The 24,398-nt window shown below is 39.2% G+C and overlaps 1 protein-coding gene across 1 annotated transcript in view; it reads right to left on the bottom strand.

The window, feature by feature from the left end:
* Positions 1–24,398, bottom strand: part of NCOA1 (nuclear receptor coactivator 1) — a 270,561-nt gene that overhangs the window by 229,986 nt on the left and 16,177 nt on the right. The window contains exon 2 of the mRNA XM_023732415.1: positions 11,135–11,271. The gene's annotated coding sequence lies outside the window, so the exon portion shown is untranslated. The remainder of the gene's footprint in view (positions 1–11,134; positions 11,272–24,398) is intronic.

Here is a 24,398-nt window from a genome sequence, read left to right as displayed (position 1 = left end):
GAAATCTTTGTAAGTGACTGAATAAACCCCATTATCACATGTGGGTCTCACATTATACTTCTTCAGGCTTTCAATTTTTACTAGCATTATATGCATTTATACAATATTACAGTAAGGACAAAGATTTTCAATTCTGCACCAAAACCAATTTTATGTTTAAATTGTTAGACCTGTAATAAGCAGAGTACTGAGTGTTTCTTAATAATACAAGGAATTCTAATTTCAAGGAATGTCAAAAATTTCTTTAAAAAATTAATAGCTAGTTAAATTCATTTCCATGTTAAACATCCATATTCACTTTTAATAGAGAAAGTACTTAACAGAGAAAAGTGAGAAAGTACTTGACAAGTCACTCCACATCAAATACCATTTCAAAACCATTAAGCATTCCTCATTTTTCTCTAAAACAGTAAAATGTGGTTTAACTAGCAAGGGACATGTTAGAACTACAGCCTTTCTTGTATGAATCAACATACTCCAATTGATGTATCTGTGATTACAATAACTTCTTAGGAGCCATGTCATATTATAAACTTATACTGAGCTAGTGAAATCCCCTAAACACATGGTTTTCCCAAATCTATGCTTTTACTGTTTGTTTAAACTAAAGGAATAATTCATTTTCTTTTTTGATTCTGATTAAGAATCAGGTTCTGAGCTCAACCTTTTGGTTTCACCCCAAGAGAAAGAGATGGATGAATCCTGGCTCTACTGTGAGTTATTTAATGTCTAAGTAAACCTTAGACAGATTGTTTCCTTATACATAAAATAGGTGTAACAATAGTTTACACCATCCAGGGTTATTGGGACAGTATCTGAAAACAGTATAAAGTATCTATCATACTGCCTGACAAAGTAAACATTAAATATTAACTATTACTATCATTATTATCATATTTTTGTTTTCCTCATATCAGCTTTCCTTTCTCTTAAATTCACTCGACCCCACACTCTTGTAATAGACACATTAGCCATGCTTCCTCATTTAAGATCATCTTCAGAACCAATAAACATCTCGATGCCTTCACCAACTACCTGATAACAGAGGTTAAACTGAGCACCTCTCAGCTACACTTACGCTCTCATGGCCCTTTTGGCTTCCATAACATCCAGATGTAATTTGGAGATCATTTCATCTATCCCCTCAAAGCTTCCACGATCAAACACGGGAGTGAGTTTCTGTCATACACAGTTATTTTATTTTTCAAAAAATATGTTTTATTTCTTCCCAGTAAACTATGGGCCCCCCAAAAAAGCAAATCCTCTTGACAGCCAAGTAAGCAGCTATGCAATTTCAATAGCTATGTCATTCAATAATTAGAACCGTCATTCAGAAAACAGAAGGAATCTCTTCTACCTCTACAATCTTCAGTTTCCAAATACTTGATTATCATTCTCAAAAATATCATTAAAGCTATATTAGAAGATTGCTTCAGTTTACTGCTACACAAATAGGGTTGTCGGGGGGGGGGTGTAAAACACAGAATAATAGCACAGCTTTTAACTGGCTATACCAGGTCTTCAGAAAAGGTTGTCTATAATTGTGCCCCATTTCTCTCTTTTCTCTCAGGGGTGAAACCAAAAGTCTTCCTTCTTACTAGAGCCTGTATGCCTCCTTTCATGAAGCTGAGCTATCTTACTACATCATAATGTCCTTTGCAGCTTGCCAAAGAGAAATTAGACAAGTCACATTTTCCCCTAGACTGTTCCCACCTACCACCTAATAGGCAAGTATATCCTTCTGGCAACCAACTCACTCACTCAGTAATCTTTCTCACCTCAGAAAGACTATTATAAAAAATTTCCTTGTAGAGAACACAGAGATTACTCATTAAACCACCATAATACATTATTAACAGTTTTCCCCACCTGTCCCAGGCCTGGGACTTCGAAAAGCAACTAAACCATACTCTCCCCTCCTCATTTTAAAAGGTAATTAAAAAATAAAGAAAAAATTTTAAACCAAAGTATAAAGTGGTTGTCTCTTAAGCCAAAAAGGCATTTTTGACTAGATACATACTAGGCGTCAACCCGTATACTAAATGCTCTACCTAGGTTTGTCCTATGTAACCTATGTACAGTGAGGTAGGAGGTAATTATATAACAGGTGTAGGAGCTGGGGGAGAAGGGAGTAATTTCATCTAAGAATCACAAAGAAATTCAGCAAGCAAGACCAATAAAATCAACAACTGAAAGTAAAATGAGGCCTGAATAGGCAGCTTGCAGATCAGGAGGTAAATATAATTTAAAAAACACCAGAAGCTGTCATGTTTTATTCTTTGGTTTGTGGCTACACACCAAGTTTACTCTTAGTCTCTAGTGAGTACCTAGTATTTGTAAAGGAGTAAATTCAACTAGCCTCTGGATTCCCTAAGAATTAAGACAACTTCCAAACTCAAATTTACAAATGAAGACTGATTTTTAGAAGTTGAACTCCTTGACCAACACAGTAAGACAAACAAAAGAAATAAAAGGTGTAAGGATTAGAGAAGGATTCCAAATAAAAAGTTACAAAAGCAAACTCACTGCCGTCAATTCAATTCTGACTTATAGTGGCCCTACTGGACACCGTAGAACTGTCCCACAGGGTTTCCAAGGAGCGGCTGGTGGATCTGAACTGCAGACCTTTTTGTCAGCAGCCATAGTTCTTAACCACTGTGCCACCAAGGCTCCCCCGCCAAAAAAAAAAAGTTACAAGGAGAGATATAAAAATTAGAAAAGCACAGACTCCAGAGCAAGAATGCCTGGATTCAAATCCTAGCTCTACCACAAACTAGTTAGATAACCCTGGGCAAGTTACATAACCTCTCTACGACTTAGTTTCCTCGTTAGTATAATGGAGATGATAACGTCATTCCAATGTCTACTTCATTGCAGTTCTAGTAAGGATCAAATAAGTTAGTATGTATAAAGTGCTTAGAACTGAGCCTGGTAAATAGCACTATATAGTAAAACTGTCCTTTGCAGGCAATATGACTTTCTATGTAAATCAAAAGATTCAAGAAACTATTAAAAATAAAAACTCAGCAGATTGCTAAACACCCATAATTCAATTGTATTCTTATAAATCAGTAAAGATAAAATGTAATTTTTTTTAACCTTTTCCTTAAGGAAAATCTCAAAAAAAGCTTAGAAAATAATATCAAGAGCCACTCCTATACCTAGCTTAAACAATAATCAACTCATGGCCAATCTTGTTTCATCCCACCCCACAGCCTCCTCTCTACTCCAAATAATAAGGAAGCAGATTCCAGACATATCACTGCATTCATAAATATTTCAATATATCTCTCTAAAAAATAAGACTCATTTTAAGTATAACTATAATACTATTATCACACCTAAAAATTAACAATTCCTTAATATCAACCATCCAGTGTTCAAATTTCTCTGATTATTTCATAAATGTTTATTAAAATCTTGATTCAAATAAATTCCAAATTTTGCTATTAAAGTTTTTCCCTCCGTTTCTCTTTTTTTCTTTTCTTCCTTACAATTAATACGTTGACAAAGAAGTTGTGTATCCCAAGGAGTTTTCCATGTCTATATTTTGCTGACTACATCCCCATGGTATCATTTAAAATGTTTCTCTGTCTTCTGTTCTTCCTGTAAACTGGCAGTTAGAGCTAGAGGCTTGATCATACTGAGGTTCAAGTTCAGTTTTTTGGCAAAGGTACTTCATATGTAGTGTTATGATTGATGACAAGGACCTTCCCCCAGAGCCCAGAGAGAGAGATAGCCTTCCCCTGGAGCTGGCACCCTGAATTCGGACTTCTAGCCTCCTAAACTATGAAAGAATAAATTTCTGTTTGTTAAAGTCATCCATTTGAGGTATATGAACGTCCATTAAGAGAAACCTAATGAAAGTCTGGTTGTCTTTCTGTGATGTTAGCAGTCACTGATGATCTTTGCTTAGATCCACTAATTCCTTACAAAATAGTGATGTTCTATTCTATCACTCCTTCTTCATGTATTAACTAGAATCACTCTAAGAGAAGAAACTTACACTCATCAACTATTTAGTTACCCTGAGGTACCGCTCATATAAGAAAGATAGGATAAAGCTGGATACTTTCCCTTTATATAAAAATGTTCCAAAATAATGAATCCAAATAAAACTAATGTGTTTTTTAAGTATCATTATGAACTAATGGATTTAAACATACTTGATGTGTTTCATAATATTGCAGTTATTCTCACTGACGCTCAAATTATCTCATATTTAACTAGCCAGAGAATATTCAATTAAGACCCTGCATCATTCTGACACAACCTTATTAGTGTTTGATAAATTCCTTGCAAGATGTTCAAGGCCCCAGGCCTGGAATCAGCTTGAACCATAAGCCAATTTCCATATTCAGCTGATTTATTTCTTATTCTTTATTTCTACTGAATTAAAACTCCTAATTCTTAATTATAAGTCAGCTGCATCATACAGTTCTGGATCCTAAGGTTGAACACAGACCCAAAAATCTTATCAGATTTCTCACTAAAGTCTACTTTCAACATCCCATTGATACTAAAACAAGTATATCCCACTCCAAACTGGAAAAGTAAATGCTTCAGTTCGAAAGACTGGAGTAAAAAGATTCCTAATCTACTTCTCTGCTTCCATTTTGCCTTTGGAAAGAATTTCTTCATGTTCTATTTCAAAATATGAATGTGATTTTTAAACATGCACAATAAAAACTCACTTTTTAAAAAATAAATTCATAAAATTATCAAGTGTGGGAAATATCACTCATTGAGACTGAATTACTTTGTACCATAATTCAGACTTTTACAAAAGTCTCATATCTCATCCTTAACATTAAAACTCACAGTACTGTGAACATGAAGCTATAAATTCAAGCTATTCAAAATAGTAAATGTATTTTCTACACTGAAATCATATTATCAGTAGTAAAGAAATATTTATCTCATTTTACTGAAAAACTAATTAACAAATATGTATGCCCTTTCCTCCCCATAGCTAGCATACGCCTCTGTGGAAAAATAGAATCCAGTACTTGCTAACCAAACTATTGCCCAATATAGTGCTGGAGGAGCCCTGGTGGCACAGCAGTTAAGAGCTCAGCTGCTAACCAAAAGGCTGGCAGCTCGAATCCACCAGTTGCTCCTTGGAAACCCTACGAGGCAGTTCTACTCTGTCCTATAGGGTCACTGAGTAGGAATCAATTCGATGGCAACAAGTTTGGTTTTGTTTTTTTTATAGTGATGGAAGATGAGCCCCCAGGTTGGAAGGCACTCAAAATACAGTGGATTGACACAACAGCCACAACAATGGACTCAAACATACTAACAATCATGGAGATGGCACAGGGCCGGGCACTGTTTCATTCCGTTACACATAATATCTCGATGTGTGGGAGGCAACTCGACAGCAACTAACGACAACATAGTTGCCTACCATTTCTTCACAAAACTCTAAATTAAAGACATGACTTTAGTGGCCAAAAATTGCTTACAGTCACAATTTTTACTATTTCCTTCGACACTACACCACAATCTTGAATCACACAATTGAACGCCAATTATTCTCTCTGAAGAAAGCGGGATATGGATTGATATTCCAATGCAAACTCTTCTACTCACAAAGCAAGTGTACTTTTTCCTAAAGCTCAAGTTGTTGATACTTTGATTAGAAGGAACCAAAGAAACTTTTCCTAGGCTACAATGGCTTGAAAAACAACCAACCACCACCACAACAAAACAATTACAACAATAACAAAAAGTTCTTCTCCTGTAGTATGCATTTTTCAATGATAAACAGTAACACACCTATGTCAAGTGCTGGTATATCTTCTGCACATCAGTGGCTTTCATCCAACTGAAAAACAAAATACCTGCTAGCATTCGCACATGACAGTAATTGCTTTTCCAAATGGTATGCCTTTGATGAGGGATTTTTGCCAAAAGCTCATTTTACTTTCTCTCCAAGCATAATATTTGTCATTAACTTTAAAACTGGTTTTACAAGCTCCTCTGTAGTGATGTGAGTTCACCTGCTTTTTGCTATGAGAAGAGTAACTGTGAATGATGCTTCTGTAGTATGGTCTTTTGTGTTTTTAGCAACAACATTCATTAATTTCACACTGGAAAGCATTATTTTACATATTTATTAACTTATTAATCACAAGGTTACAAATTAAGTATTACAGAAAAGGAAACAGAAATATTAATTCAGTTCCCCAAGGAAGCACAGAAAGCAGAAGAGCCAAAGCTTGTGCTCTTTCCATCATACCACAGAGAAACTGTAGCAAGTCACTAGAGAATGCCAGTTCCTTTAACGTATCTTGTTGAAGTTTGTTTTCAAATGTTTTCTTGAGTTCAAATAAAATACTTTTAAAAGATATCATTTCAACTTAATGCAAACTGTAATCCAAGACATATAACCCTGCAAATGTTTTAGGAGCATAACTCAAGTACTGATTTTGTTGTGTTTTAATCCCTGCAAAACACGAGTGGTTGGCAGTTTGAATTCACCAGGCGCACCCTGGAAACCCTATGGAGCAGTTCTGCTCTGTCCTATAGGGTTGCTATAAGTCAGAATCAACTCAATGGCAATGGGTTCTCAAGAAAATTACAAAAAAAAAAAAATTGTCAAAATGTATTATATAAAACTTCTGAGCACAAGTTTGTGAAATTTGCGCTTTTCTTCATTTTCAAAAAGGAAAATGACAATTTTTAATAGGGGATACCACTCTGTGAAAACTTGCAAAACATGGGGAGATACAAGAAATAGATGAATTAGAAATTCCTAATTTAAGAATTTATGGAATCTAATTTAGATTGCTTTTACAAGTAGAAGCATAAAGAGTTAACAACCACAACCAATTAATCAATCAGCAAAGTCAACTGATCAGAACTGTCTATTCCCTAATCTTTACTTTTGTTGAAGTCTGAATATAGAACTTAACTTAGAAAGTGATTCTAAACTATCATTATTTTACTGTTCGTTTCATGACTGCTTTTAAATTGTTTCCAACAACTGTATTTAGGCTTCCAAGGCCAGAGTGGACCACCACTTATCTGTCAGTTTGTCATGCTGTGGTGGCTTGCGTGCTGCTGTGATGCTGGAAACTATGCCACTGGTATTTCAAATACCAGCAGGGTCATCCAAGGTGGACAGGCTTCAGCAGAGATTCCAGACTAACACAGACTAGAAGAAGGACCTGGAGGTCTACCTCTCAAAAATTGCCAGTGAAATCTTATGAATAGCAGTGGAACATTGTGAGGATAGTAGAGGACTCAGGCAGTGTTTAGCTCTGTCGTACACAGGGTCACTATGAGTCGGAACTGACTCAATGGCACTAAACAACACACCAGAGCAAACACTTTGAATGAAAGATGTCTTCAACTGCATTTATAACTCTGCCATATATTAGAATCATTATTTGCAAAGTTTAGACATTCAACTAATATTAATAAATGAAAATAAGGAAAGACATATTTAATAGCATAAGCAAAATGGTTCTGATAATACAACAAATTGTGTATTTAATCATTACCGTTTAGTTCAAAACAATACCAAAAAAAAAAACAAAAACAAAAAAACATGTAATTCTCAGAGAAGTTTTAAAACTTCTCATTAGAGCAATCTAATTCTTTTTCATCTGCTTCTTTATTTGAGGTAGCTTTTCTCTGGCAGAGACAGCTTAATTATACCATCCTCATTTATTTTAACTGAGGCATTTTTAGGATTTTCCAATATCATGAATTCTTACTATTTTGGAATTTGTTGCTTTACATATTCTTGTTCCAAAACAGAACAAAATGAAATTAAGAATCCTAGTAATAAGTGATGTATTTTTTTTCCCAGATTTTCACTTTCTCTATATTCAAGCAAGATATTATTTACAAACTTCTACAACATACACCGAGAAATCAGCCAACTTTAGCCTATCCGCTAATGTAATTAACTTTTCATACTTTATGCCTATTTGAAAAAATTAAAATAAAAAGTATTTTGTTTTTAAATAAGCACTAACTCATTCTACCCTGTCCGGAATTTATGTGAATTTTAGAAAAATACAGGGCTGTTGTTTTTCTTTTCTGCTGATAATACATTTCCTTTTTGTTTTTAATTATCTTATGCAGTCTTTAAAGCTGGGATCCACCCCATGATTTGGAAGTGTCATTTGATTCTTTAATTATATATCTCACTTTTCTAGTCCAAGTGAAACTAATCCATCAGATCCCAAAGGTCCTACAGGGACAGTCTAGGGGGAATCAAAGCGACACTTCTTAGTTAAAAGAAAAAGAAGAAGAAAAAAAAACCTTAACAATGAGTTTAGGAGAAATGAATAAACAAGGTTTCCAAGCCAAACTGAAAGACAATCAGTAAACTCTTTTGTATCATGTGAGACTGTTAGAGCACTTAATTATGTTGCTTATCTCAGAGGGTCATGACATAAATAACATAACTGACATTTACTTATTCCAGTTCTTCTAACACAGTTTGGTGGGTCTTAATCTGCACTGAGTGTATTTCTTATACTTGACAGGTGTCTTAGTTATCTAGTGCTGCTATAACAGAAATATCACAAGTGGGTGGCTTTAACAAACAGTTCAGAAGGCTAGAAGTCCAAATTCAGGGTGCCGGTGCTAGGGGAAGGCTTTCTCTCTGTGTCAGCTCTGGAGGGAGGTCCTTGTCTCTTCTGCTTCCTGGTTCCTTGGAGATCTCCTGTGTATCTTGACTTCTATCTTACCCCATCTCTGTTCTGCTTCTTGTTTAATCTCTTCTATATCTCAAATCCTGCCTCATTAACATAACAAAGACAACCCATTCCCAAATAGGATTAGAACCACAGGCATAGAGGTTAGGATTTACAACACATATTTTGACGGGACACAATTCAATCCATAACAACATGCTTTACTAATTTTCCCTTAAAATTCTGGATCATTTTTAGTCCTCTAACAAATGGTGCTGGCATAACTGGATATCTATCTGCAAAAAACTGAAACAAGAATAATACTTCACACCATGCATAAAAACTATCTCAAAATGGATCAAAGACCTAAACATAAAATTGAAAATGATAAAGATCATGGAAGACAAAATAGGGACAACACTAGGAGCCCTAATACATAGCATAAACACAATACAAACCATAAGTAACAATGCACAAGCACCAGAAGAGAAACTAGATAACTGGGAGCTCCTAAAAATCAAACACTTATGTTCATCAAAAGACTTCACCGAAAGAGTAAAAAAAAAACAACCTACAGACTGGGAAAAAATTTTTGGTTACAACAAATCCGATCAGCGCCTAATCTCTAAAATCTACAAGATACTGCAAAACCTCAACAACAGAAAGACAAATAACCCAATTAAAAAATGGGCAAAAGATATGAACAGGCGCTTCATCAAAGAAGACATTCAGGCAACTAACAGACACATGAAGAAATGCTCACCATCACTAGTCATTAGAGAAATGCAAATCAAAACTACAATGAGAAACCATCTCACCCCAACAAGGCTGGCATTAATCCAAAAAACACAAAATAATAAATGCTGCAGAGGTTGTGGAGAGACTGGAACACTTAAATACACTGTTGGTAGGAATGTAAAATGGTACAACCACTTTAGAAATCGATTTGGCGCATCCTTAAAAAGCTAGAAATAGAAGTACCATATGATCCAGCAGTCTCGCTCCTTGGAATATATCCTAGAGAAACAAGAGCCATCACACAAATAGACATATGCACACCCACGTTCACGATAACAAAAAGATGGAAACAACCTAGGTGCCCATCAATGGATGAATGGATAAACAAATTATGGTATATCCACACAATGGAATACTATGCAACAATAAAGAACAACGATGAATCCGTGAAACACCTTATAACATGGAGGAATATAGAGGTCATTATGCTGAGTGAATTTAGTCAGTCACAAAAGGACAAATATTGTACAAGACCACTATTATAAGAATTCAAGAAAAGGTTTAAACACAGAAGAAAACATTCTTTGATGGTTATGAGGGTGGGGAGGGAGGGAGATGGGTATTCACTAACTAGATAGCAGACAAGAATTATCTTAGGTGAAGGGAAGGACAGCACACACTACAGGGGAAGTAGGCACAACTGGACTAAACCAAAGCTAAGAAGTATCCTGAATACAACCAAACACTTAGAGGGACAGAGTAGCGGGGCAGAGGTCTGGGGACCATGGTTTCAAGGGACATCTAGTCAATTGACATAACAAAGCTTATTAAGAAAATGTTCTGCATCCTACTTTGGTGAGCGGTGTCTGGGGTCTTAAAAGCTTGCAAGTAGCCATCCAAGATGCATCAATTGGTCCCAACCCACCTGGAGTAAAGGAGAATGAAGAACGCTAAAGTCACAAGGAAAGTATTAGTCCAAGAAACAGAAAGGGCCACATAAACCAGAGACTTCATCAGCCTGAGACCAGAAGAACTCAATGGTGCCCAGCTACCACCAACGACTGCCCTGACGGGGAGCATAACAGAAAGTCCCTGACAGAGCAGGAGAAAAGTGGGGGGCAGAGCTCAAATTCTAGTAAAAACACCAGACTTAATGATCTCACAGAGACTAGAGGAACCCCGGAAAGCATGGCCCCTGGACCCTCTGTCAACCCAGAACTAAAACCATTCCCGAGGGCACCTCTTCAGACAAAGATTAGACTGGACTATGGGACATAAAGTGATACTCGTGAAGAGTGTGCTTCTTAGCTCAAGTAGATACATGAGACTAAATGGGCAGTTCCTGTCCAGAGGTGAGATGAGAAGGCAGAGAGGGTCAAGAGCTGGTTGAATGGACACAGGAAATCAGAGGTGGAAAGGAGGAGTGTGCTCTCACAGTATAGGGAGAGCAGTCAGGACCACATAACAATGTACATATAAATATTTGTATGAGAGACTAACTTGAATTGTAAACTTTCACTTAAAGTACAACAAAATAAAATAAAAAGACCAAAAAAATTCTGGATCATTCCTCAGTCTTTTTTCTTTTTGGAATAGGGGGAGGGAGAGGTTAACTCTTTTTGAAAAGCCAATCATTCTAACATATAGAAACTTGTAAACTTATGAAACTCATAAAATAGAAAACATTATAAAATGACTAATCAAAGAATAAAATTATAGTAAAATTTTGCCTCAAATACCTTAGAATAAGTAGAAATTCTAAATGTTGGTGCCTTCATTTGGAAGCAATGATTCCTACTGCATGATCTTCCCTGATGGTCCTTGGTTTTTATCATCAGAGCTAGTTCCAGTTACATTTCCACTAGTACGGATAGATCTAAAGTAGGAGAGAGAAGACATATTTAGTACACTGAAAACATTACATATTTTAGGTACTATGACGTTGCCCTATAAGCATGATTCGTATACAGATGTTTTAGTTGTTCAAGCAATGCCAATTCCCATTCCTGTAATTATTACAGGTTTAAGAAAAAATGAAGTTAAAGATTTTCTTCACTGATCTATAAGGTATAACAGATAAATATACAAAGTTGATAAGAGGCAATTAGTTACCAGTTTTAAAAAAGGTTCAGGTCCCCAAAGGAGCTACACAGCAAAATGGAGGCTGCAATGGTACCTCAAAGGAGCAAGGGATCCAGTAAACTATTAGCTCACTCATCAGAGCCGCCTGAGTCACAGCAGCAGCAGTGGCTTCAGTACTCAGTTTTAAGTAAAACTAGACAGTCGATAAGAATTATCTTAGGTGAAGGGAAGGACAGCACACAATACGGGGGAAGTCAGCACAACTGGACTAAACCAAAGCTAAGAAGTTTCCTGAATACGATCAAACACTGTGAGGGACAGAATAGCAGGGATAGGGGTCTGGGGACCATGCTTTTAGGGGACATCTAGGTCAATCGACATAACAAAGCTTATTAAGAAAATCTTCTGCATCCTACTCTGGTGAGTGGTGTCTAGGGTTTTAAAAGCTTGCAAGCTGCCACCTAAGATGCATCAATTGGTCCCAACCACCTGGAGGAAAAGAGAATGAAGAACACCAAAGACACAAAGGAAGTATTAGCCCAAGAGACAGAAAGGGCCACATAAACCAGAGACTTCATCAGCCTGAGACCAGAAGAACTTAGATGGTGCCTGGCTACCACCAATGACTGCCCTGACAGGGAGCACAACAGAGAGTCCCTGATGGAGCAGGAGAAAGGTGGGATGCAGAACTCAAATTCTAGTAAGAAGACCAGACTTAATGGTCTGACTGAGACTGGAGGAACCCCGGAAAGCACGGCCCCCAGATTCTCTATCAGCCCAGAACTGGGACAATTTCCAAGGCCAACTCTTCAGACAGGGATTGGACTGGACTGTGGGACATAAAGTGATACTCATGAGGAGTGTGCCTCTTAGCTCAAGTAGATTCAAGAGACTAAACGGGCAGCCTCTGTCCGGAAGTGAGATGGGAAGGCAGAGAGGGTTAGCAGCTGGTTGAACGGACATGGGGAATCAGGGGTGGAAAGGAGGAGTGTGCTCTCACAGTATAGGGAGAGCAATTAGGGTCCCATAACAATGTATGTATAAATTTTTGTATGGGAAAAAATTTTAAAAAAAGAAAAGTAAGAGGAAATGAGATTCCTAGCAGAAGATATCTCTATAATAAAGATCACTGGCAGTAGGATATTACCAACTGGATTTTACTAAAGTAGTGGCTGTGCTGAATCTTCCCATTTTACCTCAAAGCTAACTTCAAACAGTGGGAATTTGCAGACATCAGATTTTTGAAGAAATGTGGGCCCTACTGGCTTTCACTATTGAAAGCCTAATTGCTTTAAGTATCTGCTACCACCCAGGGTTAACCTTTCTACTAATATTCTCTTTAGATCACACACACAGTGAATCAGGCCCCAGAGACAATCATAATACCACAGGTCAGTTCAGGAATCTTGGATTAGTCATTTCTACCTGTGGCTCTGATGCCTGTCACCCTTGGGCTTTATTCAAAACACAAATCATTCAGGCCAACTACCCCTCTCTCTTATTTTCATGCCCACAGTGCTCTCTATGCTTTCTCACTCATCCCATTCCAACCTTTTCCACAGGGATCTCTAGAACCTCTCTTAACTTAGTAAAACAAATTACTCCAGCATCCTCAACCTCATTACCAAACACTCCTTTGAACCACTGGCCTTAAATCCACCTCTTGGAAAAAAAACCTCTGCAGTAAAGGCTAAGGCAGTGGGATCAACTTTCTCTAAAGTGACACTTCCAGATACTAACTCACAAGCAACCTCCTTCCTTCTCTGAGGCTCAAGGCATCTGGCTGTACTACCTTCTTCTTCTCTTTGTCAAGGTGATTCAATATCCCACCCTGACTATATTTTTTCTAACCTGGGTCCAGACTCAATCCTTTAGATGCATTCTATCTGCCTGAGCGTAAGGATCAGCATGAATCCAATCTCCAAAATGTAGATTTATCCAGTACTCACATTCCCACTTCTCCATCCTCATTGCCACCCAGAGCTAGGTCAGAGCTTACAAATTAAAAAGTCATCATCCTTCAGACTGCCGAATAGGCAGATGCCAACTGCAAGTCTGGGGAGTCCTCATGACATCTCAATCTTCTGCCCTGCTGGCTACAAATCTGGGGCTGGTTTCCTACTACCCCTTCAGGATACCAGCTGCAAGTTCAAGACCTGCTGGCTCCCACTGTCCCTTTGGGTTTGATAATTCGCTGGAACGACTCACAGAATTCATGGAAAATATACCATAATTAGAGCTACAGATTTCATATAGCCAAAAAGGATACAAACAAAGCAGCACACAAGGAGAGTCTGGGAGGGTTTCCAACATAGACCTTCCATGTCCCAATGGATGCACTATCCTCCTGAAAGCAGATGTTCTTGTCAACAAGGAAGCTTTTTGAGCCTCCCTCTTCCGGACGTTATTGGCCAGTCCTGCATAACGGGCTAAATTACGCCTCCTGAGACTAGTTGATATTGGCCTCCTAGGTGACTTTCTAATCTGGCCAGCCCCTACTTGCCAGCACAAATTCTCGAGTGTGGCCTAAAAGTCCCAGACCAAGGCACTTCAATTACTCCAAGGGTTAATTCTCCAGAGTCATGGACAAAGGCCACCTTACTTAGAGTAAAACTAGGTCCTTTATCCTATACTGCCCCTTTCACCACTCCAGTCTCCTGTGATCTCCATCCCAAAATCTTGGTTGTCTCCCAAGATACCTGTTCACCTACTATACTACTTTCTTCCTTTCACTTCACCACCCTCAAAACTCCCAATCCTGGATCAATCCAATCACCTGCTAGAGAAAAACATACAAGTATGTGGATTGATCCTGCTATAATATTGTTGCTACTGTTGTTGCTTGCCATTGAATCAACTCCAACTCATAGCAACCTCATGTATAACGAACAAAATGTTGCTGGTCTTCTGCCACCTTCATGATCATTGGTATGCTTGAGTCTACTGTTGTGGCTATTGTGTCAATCCATCTCATTGACGGTTTCCCTTGTTTTCACTGACCCTCTACTTTACCAAACATGATGTTCTTTGCCAGTGATTGGGCTACAACATTATGGTCTTTGCAGTGAGATGAATCATTTTTACATGGCCTTTCTCACCATGGTCTTGCAACTCCCACAAAATGACTGTGTGTAACTATGCAAATAAGATGCTTGTGGTCCACCAAGGGGACTGGACAATACAAATAAGGTGAATGGAACCCCTGCAGGGGTGAGACCATGCAAATAAGGTGTATGGAACCCTAACGACGGGACTGGTCAGTTCTGCGACCCCACTAGGCTTAAAATGAGCCATCCCAGAGGTGGGAAGGGGGACCTCACTACCACCAAGATGAGCCAAGAATGAAGCATGTCTTCTGAACCCAGAGTCCCTGCTCTGAGAACCTCCCAGACCAAGGAGATGGAGAGAGCCGTAAGACCAGAGAAGGCACTAGATGGCAAGAAGCAGTGGCAAGCATGGCAAAGAAACAGCAGCAGCAGAACCAGGAGACTGACACAAGACTGTACAGCAGGCTTCCCAGCCTAAGTGAGGCAGCTACAGTGAGCATGCAGACCCACAGAGTGAGAGAGCTGAGTGCCTCCAGCCAGGCAACTTGCTGGTGGAGTGGGGTGCCACCAGGCACTTATCGGAGGAGCTAGGCTTGCTGACCCACAGAGTGAGAGAGCTGAGCGTCTTCGGGCAGCAGGATTCCTGGTGGAGTGGGGTGCTTCCAGGCACTTACTGGCAAAGCTAAAACAGCCTTGTAGCACTTGCCGAGCAGGGTAGAGGCCAGGCCAAGGGCTGAGGGCCAAGGGCCAAGAGACGAGGCCTGTCCTGAGGGGACTAAGAGGGCCCTGTCCTCAGGATGCCAAGAGGAGCCCTGAACAACCAAGAGGCGCTGAGAGAGCTGTCCTGAACTTAAGAAGGCAGACTCTGCCTACATGCTTCCTGATTCTGATTCCGAGTTGTAACCTGGTACTTCTCTAATAAATCCCATAACTGTGAGTATGGTCTGTGAGTTCTGTGTGGCCACTGCAATGACTTCTCAAATCTAGCAGAGTAGAGATTACCATGGAAGGAACAGCTGGTGTTAGAATTGTAAAAAGGTTGGAGAGAGGAGGTATGCCCGACCTTTGCCTCAAAGGAATCAGACTTCAGCTGATGCTGATCTTAATTCTCTCTCCTCACCATCATGAAGTTAGACGAGGAGGTATGACGCCTTCCCGCAGCCATTTTTAGTCTGCAAATTTAGATAGGCACTGAATGCCACCCAACAACCCTTTTACATGTCATTGGTTGGGTCCTTTTCCCATTATTAACACTGCCTTTCTTTCCAAACTTTTGCCACTCTCCCTCTTCCCGTCCTATTGGGGGTGGAGTGAGGGAAGGGCTTCTTCATGTTTTCCTTAAACATCTAAGTTGTTTAGGTCATGAAAATACTACTGCTCTCACTTTTAACATTTTCTCAGTCTATTACTGACCTTTAATATGAATGTTTTTATTTTTGGGTGGCCAGATTTGTCCATCATTGCCTTTATCATTTCTTTTATTATTTATCTGCTCAGAAATTTATCTCCCCTTCAATGATAACCATAAACCAAAAATACTAAACCCACTGCCATTGAGTGCATTTTGACTCACAGTGACCCTACAGGACAAAGGAGAACTGCCCCATAGGGTTTCCAAGTAGTGGCAGGTGGATTTGAACTGCCAACCTTTTGGTTAGCAGCCAAGCTCTTAACCACTGTGCCACCAGGGCACCCAGCAGTTCCACTCCTAGGTATATACTCAAAAGACTGGAAAGCAGAAACTCAAACAGAGACTTGAACGCCAATGTTCACTGCAGCACTATTCACAATAGCCAAAAGGTGCAAACAACCCAAATGCCCATCAACAGATGAATGGAAACAAAATGTGGTACATATATACAATGGAATACCACACAGCAAGCAGGAGAAATGAAGTCTTGATACATGCTACAATATGGATGGACCTGGAAGACATGCTGAGTGAAATAAGTCAACCACAAAAGGACAAATATTGTATGACCTCACATTTATAAAAAGACAGGGAAAGGCAAATGTACTGAGGACAAAGTTTATTAGTGGTTACCACTGGTTAGCGGGAGGGAAGGGGAAAGGGGGTAGTTAACGGTAATGGAAATATTGCATCGATTAAGGGTAGGGTTGCACAGCCGATTATTGTAATTGCTGTCAATAAGTTGTACACCATTCTGTTCTGTAAGCCTTCATCTAAAGTGAGAATAGCAGCACAACTGGAAGAATGTAATCGATGTCACTGAATTGTACATGTAAAATTCGATGTCACTGAATTGTACATGTAAAAATTTTTGAAATGGTATATCTTTGGCTATGTATATATTCACCAAAAACAAAAAAAAGGTCCTCCAAGGTTGAGAAGGGAGTGTTGACATGTCGTGGGGTTGTTAACCAATGTCATAGAACAACATGTGTACTGACTCTTCAATGAGAAACTATTTGTTCTGTAAACCTTCCCCTAAAGTACAATAAACAAAAAAATTTTGTTGCTCAAATTGTTCCAGCTTTGACCACCAGGTGCTCTTTCAGCTTGGTTCCTCTATTATTTTGCCAAGCTCCTATCCTTTTGGATTTTGAGTACTTTCTTTCTGGCACTACAAGATGTTCCAGGGTTATCTTGCATTATTTCCTGCCCTAGCCCTAGCATCACTCATTTTCCAAGGAGCCATTATTGAAGAACGCTATTAGAAACCAAGATATGGGTGATAAGTGTGCTCAGTGCTAGTGGAGTGTTATTGCTTCTAGGCCCTCTCAGTAGACAGAACCAGAAAATATATGTATGTATACTAACCCAGGAAACCCTGGTGGCATAGTAGTTAAGTGCTATGGGTGCTAACCAAAAGGTCGTCAGTTCAAATCCACCAGGCGCTCCTTGGAAACTCTATGGGGCAGTTCTACTCTGTCCTATAGGGTTGCTATAAATTGGAATCGACTCGACAGCAATGGGTTTGGTTTTGGTTTTTTTATACTAACCCATGTATACATACATATCTATAATCATTTCCTTATCCATATCTGTATTAAGATAAACATGAGTTCATACTGATGTCTCCAAATCTAATCCAGTACCACATGGTTCATTCTAGCCATTCCCCTGCCCTTCCCCTCCAACAGTGAGAAACCTAGTTACCACCATCCACCATACATTTACTTATTTGATTAATCCCAGTATACATGTACACTGGTTTCAGAATTGTTAGCCCACACTCTCCTGAACTTTGTCCTACTTCTTTGGTCATTCCTTCTGAAAGTTTTGTTAGCAGAATGCTCGTTTTAGATGTATGTGTTCCTAAGGACTTTGACCTCGATCACGTCTTCTCTCCATACCTGTGTGACCTTTCATATCCACAACTTTAGTTACTTTCTAAATCACTATCTCCAGCCCAGATCTCTCTCTTAAGGTTCAAACCTACTTATCTAAATACCTACTGAATCTCAATTTAGGTGTTTATAGGCACCTCAAACTGAACTCGTTAGCCTTCCTTAATCTTCTCCTTCAGGGTTCCTTTAATGAATGGCATCATCATCTACCTATCTGGAAACGCCAGAAACTTAGGTTCATGTTTGCTCTTCCCTGTATATCTCTCTAACACCCAACCACCAAGGTCTAAATCTTTCTCAAACCCACTTCTCTCCATTCCATGATCCTACCATAGCCAGCCTAACATTATCTCTGACCAAGGAATATTTGTTGGAATAAACAAACAAACAAACAATACTCTAACAGATCTCCCTCCATTCAATTAACCTGGCTCTAATCCATTTTACATACTATAGCCTGAAATATCTTTCTAAAAGACAAATCAGATCACGTAACATCTTCATGATTAAAATTTTTCAATAGCTCCTCATTTCTCTCAGAATAAAGCCCAACTGCCTCAACACTGCTTTCAAGGTTCTGCAGGATATCGTCCCTAGTTAACTCCCCAGTGTCGTCTATTCTACTCTCTCACTTTGTATACTCTGTACACTCAACAAATCTGAAATCTTTTCCACTTCTTTCTCCTGCCTTCTTGTCTGAACTTAGATTTTCCTTCATCAAGAAAGCGATCTCTGCCTTCCCTCAAATCTGGGTTAAGTGCTCCCATGCCTATGCTGGCTCCTCTTCTTCCAAATACCCCTCAAATGATAGTGATCATCTTGTCTCACAGTATATGCATTCATCCTGCACAACCTCACACATGAGTGTGAGATCCACTACCATTATCACTTACACATGACTGGCAAAACTTGTTGAAGTCCAAATATTTGAGTTCCAAATCTATATATCTACTAGTCTAACTACAACACTTCTCCATCTGGTTTTCTCACAGGTACATCAATCTCAACATGCCCAAGTGAGACAGTAGTATCCCCTGCTCCCACCCCCACCCCCCAAAAACTGCTTTCACTCTTGAATTTGCTACCAAGAAACCTGGGATTATTCTAGATTCCCCCTTCTCTTTCATTCCCACATTCAACTGTTCTTATTAATTCTCAATTTTTTAACATCCCTTATATTTGTTTCCTCAGCTCTATTCCTACGCTGCTATCTTAGTTCAGGATCTCATTACACCACTGGATTGCCAGGTATAAACCTTGCTCTTTTTAGATATATTCTGTAATTTCATCAGACATCCTAAATACACACACACAGTCATTTCTTAACATTGAAAACAAGGGAAATTGCCCAACCTGCATATTTGTGGGCTTGCAAGAAAGGGAAAGGGGTTTTTGCCAGTTCTCTCTGCCTCTAATCACACAACATTCTAACCATCCTCCACTGGCACCAAAATGATCGTTCCATTTCAACAACTATTTTTTTTATTCCTCAGATTTCTAATCGACTCTTATTAACAACTGCCTAAGGAGCCCTGGGTGGTGCAAATGGTTATGCACTAGTCTACTGAGACATTGGCGGTTCAAACTCACCTACAGGCACCTCAGAAGACAGGCCTGGCAATCTGCTTCCAAAAGGTCATAGCCTTGAAAATCCCATGGAGTGGTTCTACTCCACATACATGGGATCATGAATCAGAATCAACTGCAACTATTAACAACAACAACAAATTGCCTATTCCTGTTTTATAACCACTTGTTTCTGTTTCCAGAATATAATAAATTTCTTATCTTTCTAGAATTTTTAGCTACACTATTTTAAAATTCTGTTCTAGTGACTTTTTACTTGACCCCAAGTTCTTCTGTTTGTTGATTTTCTTTCATGTTGTTGGCTTTCCTGAAACATTTGGAGATTCTTATCTTTGTACTTGAGATTCTGTTACACTCTACTGGCTTCTTTTCGTACAGTTCACTAGGGAATCATTACTCATTTTAACACTGCTTTCAGTAGGAGTGGAAAAGGAGCTGGATATGCTACCACACAGGGTGCCTCAGAGCCTGGTCTTCTAGGTATGGGCATAGCCACTTACCCAGGGTACTTCCCTGTCTCATAAACCCAGGCTCCTACGTGAAGAGTTCTCACATGGAAGCAGGTCTTTTGCCTGGCCCAAACTGGTGTTACAATGTACAGAGGTCCACCTGCTTGGCTCAAGTTGCAGTGATGCTAATGAATCATCCTACTGATTACTCTGGAACCCTTCCTGCTCCTAGTTTCCCCCACCTCTGGGTATGAGCCCCTCAGAATTAACCACTTTCAGGAATTCTTCACAGATTCTGATGCACTGAGAGTTCTCTTCCTTATTTCTATACATGGCTACATAATTACTTTTCTATTATTTCTATAAATTTTATGAAGGAAAGTAAAAACCTAGTGAGTGTTCAGTCTTCCTTCTTTAAATTGGCCAGAATAAGTTTTCCGAAATGAAAATCATAAATATGTCCCTTTCCCAGCTTAAAACCCTTCAGTAGCTCCCAATTTTCTATAGACAGATTCTCAATGCTTAGTATCACATTCAAAGTCCTCTATTATCTAATTAATGACACCACACAACTGCCCAGTCCCCCACTCAATACCTCTCATGGTTCAGCCATACCCAGCTACTTATACTTGGCCATATACAGAATGCTTTTTCAGATCTTCATACCTTTGCATTAATCATTTCTTTTGTCTTTAATGCTTCCTTCCTCAGTCCTGACTCTATTAGTTTTCTAGAAATTCTTAAAAACCCAGTTTCAAAAGAGTAGGAAAGGATGCACACCAAGGTATTAACAGTGGTTGTTTTCCTGATTAACGCTTATCTATATTCCCTAATCCTTCCACATTAAGAACTTACAACTTTTATTGGAAAAAAAATTTTTTTTAAATTTTTAAACTCTAATCAGTTGTCCCCTCCTCTATAAACCCTTACTTGACTAGCCAAGAAAGATTCACTTTCTCTTTGTGCAACTACACTGCTATGTCACATCCCTTTTTTATTCAATTGTATTGAATGCTTTTCTTCCTCTACGAGACTGTAATTTCCTTGAAGATAGAGACTATGTCTTCTTCATTGTTCTATTCCCAGAACGTAAAAGAACCTGTAATCCTGTATATGCCTAATAAATGTTTGCTGGACAAATGAATGAACAACAACAAAAGTGGAGAACTTAGAAAGGTGCAGTTTCAAGATCATACAAACTGGCGCTGTAAAGTTGTTCAGCTTTTTATCCAAGAAGAAAAGTATACACAGGGATTTAGAGGTGGTGAGGAAGGTATAACAACTGAGGAATTGCAGATCGTGTACACCAGAAAAGATACTAAGAGAGCACAACATGGAGGCAGGGCCAAAGTCGGGGAGTAGTCAGACGCTTCTGGTGGACCCTCTTACAACAAAGACCCAAAAAAACAAGTGAATCGATTATATATGGCAATCTGGGAGCCAAGAATAACAAAGGCAGAGTTGAGGAACCAGACTAAGTGGCATGAGGAAGGAGAGACAGTTTGGAAGCAGCAAAGAGCTCCTAGACCTGACCCAGTGAGAACCTGAGCCCTTCGTGCATGATCAGCTCCTGGGTGAAGGTGAGGCAGGCAAGCAGTGGTGCTCCGGAGGCACGTTTTCCGCACCGGGAAAGACCCAGAAGCAGAGAGTCTACACAGCCACCCAAAACCAGTGAGAGACAGCCCACGATCAGCGAAAGATAAGTACTTGCGTACGGCCAACTGCGGGGATCAAAACACCCCCCTTAGAGAAAAACCCCTCTCCCATTTACCTCCCCACTCCCTGCTCTACACTGGGTCCCGGACTGGCTTCAGCAGTTGCCGAGTCCCCTGTGCCAGAAGTAGGATCCGTCACACACTGGGAGCCATTCTCCCTGCCTTGGAGAGTGAACAAATTAACAAACAGGGCGAAACATAAAATGCCAGCTGCCGTAAGCGAGGAACCCAGGGTAGGCACAGTTCCTTTGCCTAGACACAGGCATAAGGGATCCATGGACTTTGAGTGCCTTTCCCCCTAAACAGACTTGTGTGGCCCCACTGCAACAGTGTCGGCCCTCATTACCGCAATACAACAGGGTATATACCTGAAGTCTAAACTTCAACTGTTTCAGGTGTGGAGTGACAGGTTCTTGATATCTGACACAGCTCTGCCCATTAAGCATGGTCTTCACCTACCCACATCAGGGGCATAAAGACTGGTGGCTCCACCCACGCCACCTAGCCGCCTGCAAGAGGGGCCCATGAATAAGAGGTGCCCCCCCAGTCCTCACAGCCAACAGCCCTGGGTGTTCATAATCCAGCTGCAAAACCCACCAACCAATGGACTCTAGGGAACAGGGACACGACTTCCTCCTGGACACTCAGGGACGGCTGTCAGCCCCATGCCTTGCTCAGAGTGTGTCTCCCTGCTGCAGCCAGATGCCTGTGCCTACACCAATCACCCAGCCTGTCTAGGACTGTAAGTGAGAGCCTACACCACACACTTGCTGGCTATCTACCTGGGCACCTGAGCTGAATCCATACAGGAGGAGTGGGTGGACTCCTGAGCTCACATACCTATTAACAGATCTAACCACCTGGTGACAGGACATTAGAGCTTCAAAGATGCCAATAATCAAACTAGCTCATACAAGCAGCCTATTTGGGCATATCAAAACAAAACAAGAAGTTTGGACACCATAAGCAAACATAAAATAAATATAATAACTTCTTGATGGCTCAGAGACAACAGTCAATATCAAATCACATAAAGAGGCAATCCATGATGGCTTCAGCAAGCTCCCAAAATAAAGAATCTAGAAATTTTTCAGAGGAAGAAACTTTCTTGGAATTACTGGAGGCAGAATACAAAAGATTAATATACAGAACTCTTCAAGAAATTAGGAAGGAAATTAAACAAAACGGAGAAAAGGCAACAGAGGAAATTAAAAAGATCATAGAAGAGCATAAGACAAATTTAACAGGCTGCAAAAATCCACAGAGAGACAGCAATCAGAAATCCAGAAGAGTAACAATAAAATGTCAGAATTAGACAACTCAACAAAAAGTCATAGGAGCAGAACTGAGGCAATGGAACTCAGAATTAGTGAGACTGAAGATAAAGCACTTGACACTTTCAGGAAAAATCACATAAAGGATTTTAAAAAATGAAGAAACCCTAACAATTTTGTGGGACTCTATCAAGAGGAATAACCTACAAGTGATTGGAGTACCAGAACGGGCGATAACAGAAAATAAAGAGAGAATTGTTGAAGATCTGTTGGCAGAAAAATTCCCTGATATTGTGAAAGATGAGAAGATACCTATTCAAGATACTCATCAAACCCCACACAGGTAGATCCCAAAAGAAAATCACCAAGACATATTATAATCAAACTTGCCAAAATGAAAGATAAAGAGAGAATTTTAAGAGCGGCTAGGGACAAATGAAAAGTCATTTACAAACGAGCATCAATAAGAATAAGCTCGGACTACTCAGCTGAAACTACGCAGGCAAGAAGGCAATGGGAAGACATATACAAAGCCTTAAAGGAAAAAAACTGCCGGCCAAGAGTTATATATCCAGCAAAACCATCTCCCAAATACGAAGGTGAAATTAGGGCATTTCCAGATAAACAGAAGTTTAGGGAATTTGCAAAAACCAAACCAAAATTACAAGAAATACTAAAGGGAGTCCTCTGGTTAGAAAATCAGTAACATCAGATAACAACCCAAAACTACAACCAGAGCACAGAGCAACCAGCTATCAACCCAGAAACGGAAGTCACAAAAGTAAATCAATGCTAAAACACTGAAAATAGGCAAACAGAGATGTCAATATGTAAAAGATGACAACATTAAAGCAAAAAAGAGGGACTTAAAAAATGTAGACACAGATCTTTCATATGGAGAGGAAGTCAAGGTGATATAAAGAAATAAAAGACTGATATAAACTTAGAAAAATACGGGTAAATATTAAAGCAACCACAAAGAAAACTAACAATCCTACAAGTCAAAATAAAAAACTAGAAAACTATAAAGACTTAGCAAACACAAAATCAAAAACAACGAAAAAGATGAAAAGAAAATGTATAAAGAAAAACAACTCAGCACAGAAAATTAAGTGGAACAAAGAAACTGTGAACAAGATGCACAAAAAGACATCAAAATGACAGCACTAAAATCATACCTATCAATAATTACGCTGAATGTAAATAGACTAAATGCACCAATAAAGAGACAGAGAGTGGCAGACAGGATTAAACAACATGATCCGTCTATATGTTGCCTATAAGAGACAAACCTTAGACTTAAAGACACAAACTAAAACTCAAAAGATAGAAAAAAATATATCAAGCAAACAAGACTCAAAAAAGAGCAGGAGTGGCAATATTAATCTCTGACAAAACAGACTTTAAAGTAAAATCCACCACAAAGGATAAGAAGGGACACTATATGATGATTGAAGGGTCAATACACCAGGAGGACATAACTATAGTAAATATTTACGCACCCAACGACAGCACTCCAAAATACATAAAACAAACT

This window comes from Trichechus manatus, unplaced genomic scaffold, assembly GCF_000243295.1.
Source record: "Trichechus manatus latirostris isolate Lorelei unplaced genomic scaffold, TriManLat1.0 scaffold00052, whole genome shotgun sequence".
In the NCBI taxonomy this organism is placed as follows: Eukaryota; Metazoa; Chordata; class Mammalia; order Sirenia; family Trichechidae; genus Trichechus; species Trichechus manatus.
The sequence above is the reverse complement of the archived record's forward strand: the minus strand, read 5'-3'. Positions and strand labels throughout refer to the sequence as shown.